Source organism: Panthera leo, chromosome D1 (genome assembly GCF_018350215.1).
Source record: "Panthera leo isolate Ple1 chromosome D1, P.leo_Ple1_pat1.1, whole genome shotgun sequence".
In the NCBI taxonomy this organism is placed as follows: Eukaryota; Metazoa; Chordata; class Mammalia; order Carnivora; family Felidae; genus Panthera; species Panthera leo.
Window position 1 is genome coordinate 30,451,458 of NC_056688.1, and position 13,879 is coordinate 30,465,336.

General features: G+C 39.9%; 1 long non-coding RNA gene across 1 annotated transcript; it reads right to left on the reverse strand.

Moving 5' to 3' along the window:
* Positions 1–1,751: 1,751 nt before the first annotated feature.
* Positions 1,752–13,252, reverse strand: LOC122200902. The gene is made up of 6 exons (XR_006193977.1): positions 13,134–13,252; positions 11,346–11,562; positions 6,408–6,608; positions 4,694–4,805; positions 3,890–3,959; positions 1,752–2,063 (listed from the first exon to the last, which is right to left on the reverse strand). It is a non-coding gene; the product is annotated as an uncharacterized LOC122200902 (long non-coding RNA).
* Positions 13,253–13,879: the final 627 nt, after the last annotated feature.

The window sequence follows — 13,879 nt, forward strand, 5'->3', positions numbered from 1 at the left end:
TACAAATTTTATACAAAGAAAATGTGAAAAAATACTTCCATATGCTAAAAGCAATTAGGCTTCGCAAATAAGGCCAGCTAGGCTATTTTTTTTTTTTTTTGACACCTGCAATTCACAAATGTTCTTTCTCTCTTTTTCTTCTATACTCTCTTTTTAGTTCTTCTCTAATATGTATGGGGAACTAGCTGGAAACTGTACAATTCACATCCTCTTATCAACAATGAAGAGAAAGTAAACAGGACTAAAATATACAACAGAATGTACTGGAATGATACCGTACAGTTAATTTTCTCATATACATACATCACCTTTTTGCTTTGTTCAATGCGTTTTGTTCGACACAACATACAAAATGGTACTACCGTATACGTAGTGTGACATGTGACAGGGAGTGTGGCCGGCGTCTGGCATTCTCTCCCACTGCCTTTGTTTCATGCTTACATAAAAACGTAAAATCCCATCGTATAAATAATACATACATGCTTCATCCCGGACTCCCATGTCCTCTGCGTGCATCCTGCCTTTGAGTTTCTCACTTCCAAGAGGCACAGCATCTCTTACCAAGTATGTGTGAGTGTGTGTAAAATATCCTTTCCTTATTTTATTTTAAACCAAATATTTTAAATTATTATATTGTTTACTGAGTTATAGTTTGGCTGTTCCTTTCAGCACTTTAAAGATATTCCATTGTCTATGTTGAAAAGGCTGTCATTAATCTTATTGTTGCTCCTTTAAAGATAATAGGTTTTTTTTTTCTGAACCTTTTAAGATTTTTCTTTTTATCTTTGGTTTTTAGCAGATTGACTATGATGTGCCTGGTGTGTTTTCCTTTGTATTTATCTTCCTTATAATTCATTGAGCATCTTGAATCTGTGGGATATCTTCTACCAGTTTAGAAAATTTCTCTGACATTATCTCTTCCAATATTGCTTCTGCCCATTCATTGCCTCTGCCCTGTTTGGGGCTCCAATTATATGTTCCGTTAGACCTTTTTGTTTGTGTTCCACATGTCTCTTTTGTTCCATTCCTTTCTTTTCCCCTTTCTTTTTTGATTCTGCACTTCAGCTTTGGATATTTCTTATTATCCTGGCTTCTGGTTCCCTAGCTCTGTCTTCTGCCATGTCCAGTGTGCTCTTCAATATATTTTTCTGCTAGAAATGTAGTTGTGCTCTTTGAAGGTTGTAAGTTTAGCTCTTCAGGCTCCTTGCCCCATATAGTTTCAAAATCTGGCAAATGCCTTGAGGAAAAGGAAGGTTGTGTATTTGAGGAGGCCCCAATCTCCTTAAAGATTATGGGGTATTTCCCTCTGCCTCTTGATATTTTCCAAGTAACTGCCTACCTTCCCAGCCTCATGTGCACAGCCCCAAACTCAGAAAAATACCCTATGGCAAGAACTTATCATTTATTTGGGGCTCCTTGAGTTTCCAACCCGTCACACCAGCTCTGTGTGATCCCTAAAGCTTCCTGACTTCTGTTTCCCAGTATTGTCCATCTGAGGGGGCCAGGATTAAACATAGGACTGGTCTTAGAATTAATAAATGCCTCCAGAGTAGAAAACCACTGGCAGCGACCAATTTTCCTCAGAAGGGCTCCATTCTCTCTGGAATCCAAATTATTTTATTCTTTATTGCTAACATGATCTCCAAAGTATTTTAAAATACACTTTTATAATGTGTCTGACTTTTTAAAGTTGGACTGCTATCATCTAATCCAGAAGTAGATTCAAAAATCTATTCTTATTTCCCCTTTTTTCTTACTTAAAAAGTGTACACACACACGTGCACACACATTAGCCTTAAAAATGCCTCCACCCACAAGACCCCTGCTCCTTGATATTCATGTTTTTGTACAGTTTCTTTGTGCTTTGACTATGGCTGGACTGTATGAACACAATGCTAGTTTATAAAAGACATCACAGCCTCTGCTTTGGTCTTTCAGATTGCTTGATCTTGAGGAAGTTGGAGAACATCCAAGCAGTCCTGTAGAGAAGTATACATAAACAGTAACAGGCATTCCACCAACAGCCAGTATCAACTTGCCAGCCATGTTGAAAGCAGATCTTCCTGCCCCAGAAAAGACTACATGAGTGTAGTACCAGTTAACATTGTGGCTACAACTCCATGACAGACCCTAAGCCAGAACCAACCAATTAAGCTTCTCCCAAATTTCTGACTCACATAAAAGCAGAGAATAGAACAGTAGTTACCAGGAGCTGGAGGAAGGGGAAAATGGGGAACTGTTGTTCCAATGGATGGAGTTTTAGTTATGTAGGATAGGATCTCCTGTACAACAAAAGGCCTATTGTCAACAATACTGTATTGTGCATTACAAATTGTGTTAATAGGGTAGATCTCACGTTAAGTTTTTACCACAAAAACAAGAAACAAAGGGACACAAGGAAGTTTTTGGAGGTGATGGACTTACAAGGCTATGCTCATGTCCAGACTCATCAACTGTACACATGAAGTACGAGCAGTTTTTTTTTTTTATATATATCTCAATAAGGTTGTTTTAAAAAAAGAGCCAAGGCGGGGTGCCTGGGTGGCTCAATTGGTTAAACATTTGACTTCAGCTCAGGTCATGACCTCACAGCTCGTGGGTCTGAGCCCTGCATCGGGCTCTGTGCTGACAGCTCAGAGCCTGAAGCCTGACTCAGATTCTATGTCTCCCTCTCCCATTGTCGGCCCCTCCCCCATAAAATAAATAAACATTAAATTTTTTTTTAAAAAGAGCCAAGACAATAAATATTTATTGTTGCTTCAAGCCACTAAGTTTAGGAATAATTTGTTATGAGGCAATAGATAAATTATATTAAGTGTATGTATACACATTCTTTGCACTTTTAAAAAATTTAATGATACATCCTAGAAATTATTCCATATGATTTCAAGATCTTCTTCATTTTTAACAGCTTACAGTGCTATATTGTGTAGTTTATTGAACCATCTCTTATGAGTGTGCAAATCCCAATATTTTGCTATCAGAAATAATACCAAAATTAATAACATTGTGCATGTTTGTGTTGTCAGAGGCATAGCTTCATGGTAAATCCATAGAGAAGATTGCAGCTTCAATGTGTAATGTATTCTAGTTTTGTTAGATGTTACTGGATTTCACTCTATAAGCTTGTACCATTTTTACTCCCACTGGGAATATATGAGCGTGCCTATTTCCCCATGGTCTTACCAACAGTGTTTTATCAAGTTTTAGAACTTTTGCCAATCAGATAAATGAGAAACAGTATCCTTGTGTAGTTTAATTTTCCTTTCTGTAACTATGAGAAAAATAGAGCATCTATTCATTTGTCAAGAGCTATTAATATTTTTGTGAACTGTTCATATGCCTTACCCATTTACCTTTTGAATGTTTAATTCTCTTACTTGATTCTTTTTTTTTTTCTCTTACTTGATTCTTGAGTTCTTTGTACATTACATATATTAGCTCTCTGTCTATGAGGGAAAATACTTCCTCCCATTTTATCATTTTCCATTTTGGTCTTGCTTATGCACTTTTTATTTCATTTTTATTTTGCTTTACATGATCTTTTAGCCATGTAAAAATTTTGTAATTTTTATGTAGTCAAATTTATTAATTTTTAAGTGCATCTGGATTTTGAGTCATAGTAAAAATAGTTTTTCTTACACTCCAAATTATGTAGGAATTTATCCATATTTTTCCTAGCACTTGTGAGGATAAATTTTTTACATTTAGGCCTCCAATCTTTTAAGAGTTTATTATCAGTTTACCCTGTGTATAAGTTATAAATACATTACAAATAATAAATACATTATAATAAATACATTAAAAGTCAACCATAGAATGTCAGTGCATAAAACAATAAGTGTTTGTTCCTTATCTATCTGCAATCAGTTAGGTGTCAACTACATACCTCTCCTGACTCATCCAAATAGCTGGGGACGAGTTGATCTGCTCTGGCTTCTAACATCGGCTGGATTCAACTAGAGCAATTAGAGCAATGGGGCAATTATGTCTCATAATCTCATAAAGGCTACCAAGGGCATGTTCTCATGGCAATGGCAGAAACACAATAGAGAAGCCCTAAAGCAGGATCATTCAAGTTTTTGTGCATTATCTGCTGATATCCATCTCATTGGCCAAAGCAAGATACCTGATCAGTTCCAGAGTTCAAGAAGGACGGCACTAGAAAACTATATGGCAAAGGGTCTGAACACAAGAAGGGATAAAGAATGGAGGACATCTACTACATCCTGCAGTCTCCTAGATTCAGTTCATTCTAGACCTCCTCTTATCATATTGGGCTTCTTGAAAGTCTTCATGAGTCTCTCCATTTCCTCATCTCCCAGTTAACCTAGTCCACTGCAATTTGGATTCTTCTTCCAATCTTTCCATTAGACCTGTTTCAACAAGGTTGTCAATAGACTCTAAATTGTCAAATCAATGTGCATTTTTTGGTTCCTATCTTACGTAACAGAATCTGTTAGTTGAGCATAAATCTAAGTCCTACATTTTGTAGGCAGATCATGTTAGTACCAGATATCTTCTGATTGCCCTCAAGATCCATTATTCACCCCTCTCCTCACTCCTCTCTTCTACTGTATGGATTACTGTATCCTGTGACTTCTAATTGGCTCCAGCCTGTGGAAATCCTTGTCAGGATATTGGAGGAAGAAAGGAAAATGAGATCATGGTATTTATTCCCTTGGTTCCATACCTGTGAGGACATCTGGAGGTTGCTGTCTCCCTTTTCATTGCTCTCTCAAGGTGGCCTGCTCCATATGACACCTTCTCTTCCCAATTATGGTGACCTCTCCTTCTCTTCTTGCCTTCAGGCATAGGATGGTGTCAGTCAGCCACTAATTGCCCCCTGTGCCTGAACTACCTCACTGTGGTCTTCCTACATCCCTCCCACACTTATAAAAATAACCCCTGTAGAAATACAAATCAAAACCACACTCAGATATCACCTCACGCCAGTCAGAGTGGCCAAAATGAACAAATCAGGAGACTATAGATGCTGGAGAGGACGTGGAGAAATGGGAACCCTCTTGCACTGTTGGTGGGAATGCAAATTGGTGCAGCCGCTCTGGAAAGCAGTGTGGAGGTTCCTCAGAAAATTAAAAATAGACCTACCCTATGACCCAGCAATAGCACTGCTAGGAATTTATCCAAGGGATACAGGAGTACTGATGCATAGGGGCACTTGTACCCCAATGTTTATAGCAGCACTCTCAACGATAGCCAAATTATGGAAAGAGCCTAAATGTCCATCAACTGATGAATGGATAAAGAAATTGTGGTTTATATACACAATGGAGTACTACGTGGCAATGAGAAAGAATGAAATATGGCCCTTTGTAGCAACGTGGATGGAACTGGAGAGTGTGATGCTAAGTGAAATAAGCCATACAGAGAAAGACAGATACCATATGGTTTCACTCTTATGTGGATCCTGAGAAACGTAACAGAAACCCATGGGGGAGGGGAAGGAAAAAAAAAAAAGAGGTTAGAATGGGAGAGAGCCAAAGCATAAGAGACTGTTAAAAACTGAGAACAAACTGAAGGTTGATGGGGGGTGGGAGGGAGGGGAGGGTGGGTGATGGGTATTGAGGAGGGCACCTTTTGGGATGAGCACTGGGTGTTGTATGGAAACCAATTTGACAATAAATTTCATATATTAAAAAAACAACAACCCCTGTATAAGTAAACCTTCCTCTAATTATCTGTTTCTTGTTAGAACTCTAATTGATACAGTGTAGCATCATTCATTGCTTCCCTCTCCATCTCAGTATATACTTCTACATTTAGGACTCAGAGGCTGCTCCTTCTACTCATCTAATCACATCCAATAATTTATATTGAGGCAGAGAGGGAGAAAATGGAGAATCCCTGATCCCTACACTTTGAAATTTTAGGAATTTAGGCATCCTCATGGGAAACAAAAACTCCTAAAACAGAAAGAACTAGCACCCATGTATGCAATATGTGGCTCTCTTTAGACTATGGACCACAGCACTCATGTTCGCCTCCTTCCTGCTTATTTGGCAAATGAGACATGGATGATTTCAGTGGGAAGTTAATGTGATTTCACCCCATCTTGTGAAGACATATTATATTTTGACTCTATTGACTATTTCCTCCTTGAGACTCTCTACTCCCTGGTTCTCTTCCCCTTTATGATCTGTCATTTTAGGTCCGCTTTTCTCTGCCTTCCCTTACAGGTTGGTGTTTCCCAATATTCTATTCTTGGACCCATGATCATCCCCTTTGCCACGTTCTCACAAACAATCTTGACCACTTTCAAGATTTAACATTAGACTCCATTTCTTCCTCTGCAAAATGTTGACTTAGGTACAAGTGTTGGGAAAATCCCAGGAGCAGGAGAGGAACTTGGTGGGCCCTGGAGGACTCTTGGTGTACAAAGATACCTGAGCCCCAGGGAGGGGAAGTGATAATAGCCCATGAGTCTGTGCCTGTTCTCTCAGTCCTGCAAGGAGCAGAGGAAGAGCTGAACAATTGAGCTGAGTCTTCTCTCTCCCCAAGCCCAGAAGAATAAGAGATGATCAGGGAGCTGAGAGGCTTCATTTGGTGTCTTGAAAGAGGGTTGAAAACTCCCTGCTGCTATGTTGCTGTCAAAAGGAGTCAAAAATTGGATTTGCAGATAGGCATGGTCTAGACACTATATCACCTATGAGCCCATATAAGAAAAACACTTGAGGAAAGTCTTTACTGTCAAAAAAAAATTTTTTTAAGTCAAAGACTTCAATGTAGAATAATGTAGTGAGTAATAAATACACACTAATTCCTATATATGTACATGTGTGCATTCCAAGATATCATTTTGGCTAAATATGCACATATAGTCAAATGTGCATTGAAAATGAGCATCTGAGAATATATAATCTAAGAAATAAGGATTCTTAAAACAGAAGAGACCTATTGCAGGATAAAGTCTAATAATAGCTTAGAGTAAATGTATTAAACTCTCTTAGCAAAACCTAAGTGTCAGGATGGGAAAATAGAAGTAAAAATATTTGAAGCTATCATTTCAGGTTGGGGAAAAGGAAAGTAGGGAAGCAAAAATGTTCTAAAGTCTCATCTTAAGCAGGAGTAGGAAACAGCCAGATAATAATCTTGGTGGGGGGGGGCGGGAAATTGGCATTTACCACCATTTAATAGTGGTGAAGGAAAGATAGACCCGGTTGAGTACTAGGGAAAGGAACGTAATCTTTAATAGAAAAAGATGTGATGCGCGTGCGCACACACACACACACACACACACACACACACACACTGGAATATTACTCAGCCATCAAAAAGAATGAAATCTTGCCATTTGCAATCATGTGGATGGAGCTAGAGTGCATTATGCTAAGTGAAATAAGTCAGGGGGTGCCTGGTGGCTCAATCAGTTAAGCATCCAACTCTTGATTTCAGCTCAGGTCATGATCTCACGGTTGTGAAATCGAGCCCCATGTCAGTCTCTGCACTGAGCATGGAGCCTGCTTGGGATTCTCTCTCTCCCCCTCTTTCTGCCCCTCCCCCATGTTCTCTCTCTCTCAAAATAAATAAACATTTTTAAAAATTTAAAGAAAATAAGTCAGTCAGCGAAAGACAAATATCATATTATTTCACTCATATGTGGAATTTAAGAAACAAAACAGATGAACATATGGGAAGGAAAAAAGAGAGAGAGGGAAGCAAACCATAAGAGACACTTAACGATAGAAAACAAACGGAGGGTTGATGTATGGAGGTGGGTGGGGGATGGGCTAGATGATTGATGGGTATCAAGGAGGGCACTTGTTATGATGAGCACTGGGTGCTATATGTAAGTGATGAATCACTAAATTCTACTCCTGAAACCAATATTACACTATATGTTAACTAACTAGAATTTAAATAAAAGCCTGAAAAAAATAATAAACTCCCAAATTTAATAAAAGGGCAAAATAACAATAAATAGCAACCGAAAAATACATAGCAAACAAGCAAAAATAAAGAAAAAGAAAAAGAAAAAGAAAAGCCAGCAGACCACAAAATAAAATTAATAAAAAATACAAAATAAGATAGAATCCTATAAAAAGTGTAACAGTTGTTATTCAATGTGAATGAATTGAATGTTCCTTGGAAAAACAGACACCATTAGATTGAGTTAAGTAACATAGTTATAGGGATGCCTGGGTGGCTCATTCTACTGGATGTCAGACTCTTGACTTCAGCTCAGGTCACAATCTCATGATTTGTGGGTTCTAACATGCATCAGGCTCTGCACTGACAGCATGGAGCCTGCTTGGGATTCTCCCTTTCCCTCTCTGTCCCTCCCAGGCTTGCACAGGCACCTGCTTGTTCTCTCTCTTTCTCAAAAACAAATTTTAAAAAACATTAAAAGAAAATAAAAAAATATATAAATAGGCTCTTTAGAAGAAAAGAAACAGCATAGTTTAAACAAAAACTAAGAAAAATTGGAGACTGTCAGTGTTGGTACAAAGGCTGACTAGACGACCTAGAAAGATTCCTGCCTCAAAAAATCTAGAATGCTGGATGAAATAAAGAACGTATACTTCTGAAAGCAGAGCTGCGTTCATAAGAAAAAGTACTGGTAATTGCCAGTAGCCAAAAACTAAAGGGAATTGGAAACTAGAATCCTAAGCCTAAACTGATTCTACGGTTGACCTGAGTGGGGCTGGGTGGGGTAGGGGTGATGTGGAGGGAAAGGCCCAATCCTGTAAGTAAAGAGCTGAGGTTTTAACACCTGGGGGCAAAATCTGAGCCATAATTCTGCATAAGGCAAAGTGTTGGTCCTGACATACCACATAGAGCCAGAACCCCTGTAGGACCACATCCTCAGTGAAAAGAACAATCAGAAAAATCCAGCCACCAACACCAGGAGACAGAGATACTTGTCTGTCTCAGTCTGTGGTTCACATTTATTTAAGCTTTCTCTCATGTCTTCAATTAAATTTTACCATTTCATCTATAAAGTTTAGATTTATTCCTGTGTATATTATTTTGTTGTTGTCATCACTCTTATAAAAGTAACTTTAAAATTATATTTTCTGTTGCTAGTATAAAGAAACAGCACTCATCTTAAATCCAGCAATCTCACTTAGTTCTCTTACTATTTCTAATAGTTTGTCCATAGATGTGCACAGATTTTTTTATGTAGCTATTCACATTATTTGAAAACAATGAAAATACTGTTTTACTTTCTAATTTTTAAATCTCTTCTTTTTTTACTTTTTTCAACTATAACTGGTTGGATTTCCAGTACAATATTTCATAATATAATGGATGTGTTATTTCTTTTCTTATTCTAGGCTTTAAAGGGATGCTTCTAATGTTTCACCATTGATAATAATACCTTCTACAGGTTTTTGGTAAACATTCTGTTCTCAAAATGCATGATCAATCACCAGCCCCAGCCTGGAGAGGACAGCCACTGGTGAGCCTCTCACCCATGCTGCTTTGCTTTTCACCAACACATCCTTCTCTCCTAGGTAAATGGAGGGAGAGTCCTCCAACCCTCACAGTCAGCTGGTGGGTTTCCTGGTTCTATACAGTGGTCCATAGTAGCATGCCTACTTCTCCAAACCTTTTGACCCCTTCTTCCACAGGGAGTTCTGACATATCTATTTCACTTCATGGGGCCATCACATTCATCTAGTTTTCAAGATTATTCCATAAGCTACTAGAATCACTTTTCAGGGCTCTTGCAGGATTGTGAAGTCCTATGTCATGGGAGAGTGATCCCATGTCAACAAATTCTCCTGCAAAGAGTTTTATGTTCTAGCCCACAGGATCTACTTGCAGGCACACTCTCCCAGCCCCTGCCCAGGGCACATTAGCCAGGCCCCAGTGAAATCCCTATCTTCTCAGCAGACGCAACAGTTGCCCAGTGGGGTCACATGGAGGTTTGACTCTCATTCTTTTTCTAATGATAAGAAGGGAAGAATAAGGTACCTACTAAGGAAGTCAAGAATTTCTACTTGTAAGACATCTGCCTCATTTGAGACATCTGCATATTCTTCAAGCAAGGAGGGCTTCTATCTTCTAGCAAGAGGAAATAGCCATTTCTGTTTCAGAGGAAAGTGGAGGTTTAGGGTTTTCCATTGTATTCATCTATATATTCCCATTCTGGATCTCAGGGGCTCAAATCTGTGACTTTGGCACAGGAGACTCATCAAGCTGAAATTCAGCCTTCTCCAAAATTCTTTCCATCTCACAATTAAGTCCTGGGTCTTGTCTTCAGTTTTGTTTGCCCTTCTGTTGCAGGAGATAAAGTCTCTTTCTGGGTGCAAAGGAAGCACTTTGACTCACACTTTGCTTTAAACTGGTGATTGGTGGCCCTGATCCTGCATTTTCTCTCTTTAAGGCATCAATAGCATTCTGCAACAGCCACTCAATTTCACATTCTTATAAGTATTAGCTTCCCAGTATCTCTCAAATAGAAGATATTCTATGAACCAGTTTATCCTCTTCACCTGAACCCTGCCTCTGTTCAGCACAGGTGATATCTTAGCAATTTACACTATTGGCACATGCCTGGGGTTGAGGGGGCTCTTAGCACTGTATCCAGCACCATGATGGGGTCCTATTGCCAGCAAGATGGTAAGTGACCCAACGCCAGAATGTCATCCTTAGATTCTCCAGGCAGCAGGTCTTAGAATGGGTTCCCTATGTTCAGAGTCTAAGGCAAGCAATTGGGTGTATGTGATATGTGATATAAATACTCTTAGGGGAAAAAAACACACACATAAGGGGGTAAGAAAAGCTAGACAGATTTGGCAAAAGAGGAATGTAGTCTCAGCTGAATTCTAGTCTTGCACCGATCCATGGAGATCACCAAAGAGGTCCCCCCTCTTAAGGAAAGTGGGTGGTCTTTTGTATCCCTGTGTCAGTCACTGTTAGTCCTTGGCTGTGAGTCACCTCACAGGGAGGGGAATATAACCTCTTGGCAATAAGTCTTGTGTCAGTCAAGAGCACTTCTCTGGCAACAGGGAACTTGAGCCATTAGCTGCCACCACCAGTGAAGCTGGAGGATGGATGCACCTGTCCAGTACAGAGGATCCAGGTAGAACATTATAGCACCCACTGTGCTCCTGAACCTTTAAACAATGTCCTGGGAAACTTCCACTTAGTGGTCAGCAAATTATCCCATGTTATCAGAACTTTCCCTCTGCCTCCTAACCCTATTTTAGTCAATAGCCCACTTCAGCTTGGACTGCTGTCCCCACCGTTCCACTGAGGCTGCCCTTGTTAACACCATCAATTACATGTCTCTATGCTGCCCAAACCTGTAGTCACTTCTCTGTATTTACCTTACTGTTCTTCACTCAGTGGCTTTTAGTACATCTCTTACATACCTCTTCTATCTCCCTGCTTCCTAGGATTTAAACACCATCTGTCTGAGAATGATCACCCAATCCAGATCTCTGGTCCTTGTCTCCCTCTGGAATTCCAGACTCATATATCCAGTTGCTTACTGACATGTCCAGTTGAATGTTTAATAATCATGAGATATTACAAACTCTTGATTTCCCTCCTCTTCATATCTCCTCCTCCTCTGTCTTCTCATTCTCACTCAGGTAAAAAAAAAAAAAATTAGGAGTCATCCTCAACTCTTCTATTTCCCTCACCTTCCACATTAGATCTTTCAACAAGCCTGTCAGCCCACCCTACAAACATATCCCAAATTGGCCTTATTTCTTTCCATCTGTACTATGACTGCCATAATCTAAAACACCATCTTCTCAACTTTGGACTACATGTGTGGACTTTTCCCTGCTTCTGCCCTTGCCCTTCTACAACCCACTCTCCACCAGCAGTGGAGGGATCTTTTTAAGGCACAAATCAGAGCATGCCTTTTCCCAGCCTAAAACTCTCCAATGAGTTTCCATCACCAAAAGACAAAATCTAATTCCTTATTCAGGTTTGCAAAGCCATGGAATATCTCTCCAGCCTTATCTTCTGCCTCTCTGCCACTCTTTCCTGCACACTCACATCTCATTTCTCTTTGTTCCACAGACATACCAAACTCATTCCTGCCTTAGGGTCTTTGCATGAACTGCATCTTCTACCCACAATGCTCTTTTCTGGCTGGTCCCTTCTTATCACCAATGAGACAAGACTCAAATGTTACTTTGGAGAGGTCTTCCCTAACCACCCAATCTAAAGCAGCCAATGAGTCATTCTCTTTGCATAATGCCCACTACAATTTAACGTTGATGGATTAAGTGATTGGCTGATTGGCTGACTCCCTACCCCAGAATGTAAGTTGTGGCAAAGCAGAGACTCTATCTATTGGTTCCAGACCATTTCTCTCCTTTAAACCTAATCATTTGAGATGTGTGCCTTGCAAATCTACCACTTCTTCCCTCTTGTTGTTGCTCACATCTCTCATCCTGAAGACCCTTCCATTCACTGAAACTTTCAGTACCTGCCCCAGTTTTCCTCTCCTCCCAACTTCCACCATCATTCTCAGTGATGACTTGTCCAGGTGAGCCATCTATTACCCTGACTTCCTGTCCCTTTGAGCTCCTCACCTTTAGTGAATTTTCTCTCACTCTATCTGAGCCATCCATCTACAGTGACACCATAGACCTGATCAGCACCAGAATTGTTCCTCCTTTAAATTGTGAATACACTCTTACCAAGACCAGACCACAAGCTCCTATTCTTCAAGCACTGTGGCTCAACACTGCCCTCCCCCCAAAAAACCAAGTAGCAATCAAGACTCCAAACCATTGGACCCATCACTTAATATTTATCAATCCTGTTCTATCTTATTTACTTATTGACCTTGGATTCTATGATTTATTATAACTATTATAATCTCCCTCAACTATATTGTCCCTCTCCCTCCATATCATTCTTTCCTAGAAAATCCACAAGTCTGGATAAAACACAATATATTGTCATGAACCTCAAATTCATACACAAAATAGCCCAGCAATTCTTGGCATTTTTCAAGGAAGTTAACTTATTCTTCACATTTTTTCCACCACCACCACAACCCCTCTGATCTTTCATCTGATAACCTGGTTTTTTCACTTCATAAGAAAACACAAGTCATCAAATAAGAGCTTTCTCTTCCATTCCTATCACATCCTGGCATCTTCTTCCTTCCCATCCCAAGGGATAACATATCCCACCTTTTCTCAAAAGGCCTGTTCATTCATGTGTAGTCTGGATCCCCTTTTACTGTTATTTAATCAAGAACCATGTTACTTTTGTTACCACCATTCTCTCTGGTATCATGAGTCTCTCCTCCACTGGCTCATTCCAGCAGCATAAAACACACTTTAACATCCCCTGACTTAAAAATGAAACTTTCCCTTGTGACATCATGCCCTCACTACCATCCCATTTTGCTGTTACCCTTTGCTATGAGGTGTAGTAACTCTGTCTTTGTTTCCTGTACTCTGATGCATTGACATTGGGGGCCTTGTCAAGCCTGAAGGGACTACTCCTTCCAGAGCTAGCCAATACCTAGAGATAATAGATAATTTACCCACAAGTGCAGTTTTCAAATACAAACCAACCAATCCAGTGTGTACACCTCAACCAGCTCCTTTATCGGGCTCTCACACTCTAGACCATTATCCCCCTGCCCTAATGACCCCAGGGCCAGGGACCAGACAATTAGGAACAGTCCCAGTGCCCTGGAGCCTGCTGAAATTATTCAAACTAGCCAATCCTAAACGTGATTCCCCTGTTTTGCTCTTTCCTTCCTGTGGAAACTACAATAAAGATTCTTGCCTCAGCTCCCCTCTCCTTCTGCCTCCTGACCAAACTCTGGTGCATCCTTGTGGGGCCCCTAATAGCATAACTAACAGACTATCTTTTCAGTGACAATTGTCTGCTGATCTGTTGGCCTTACTATACCTCAGATTTTCTA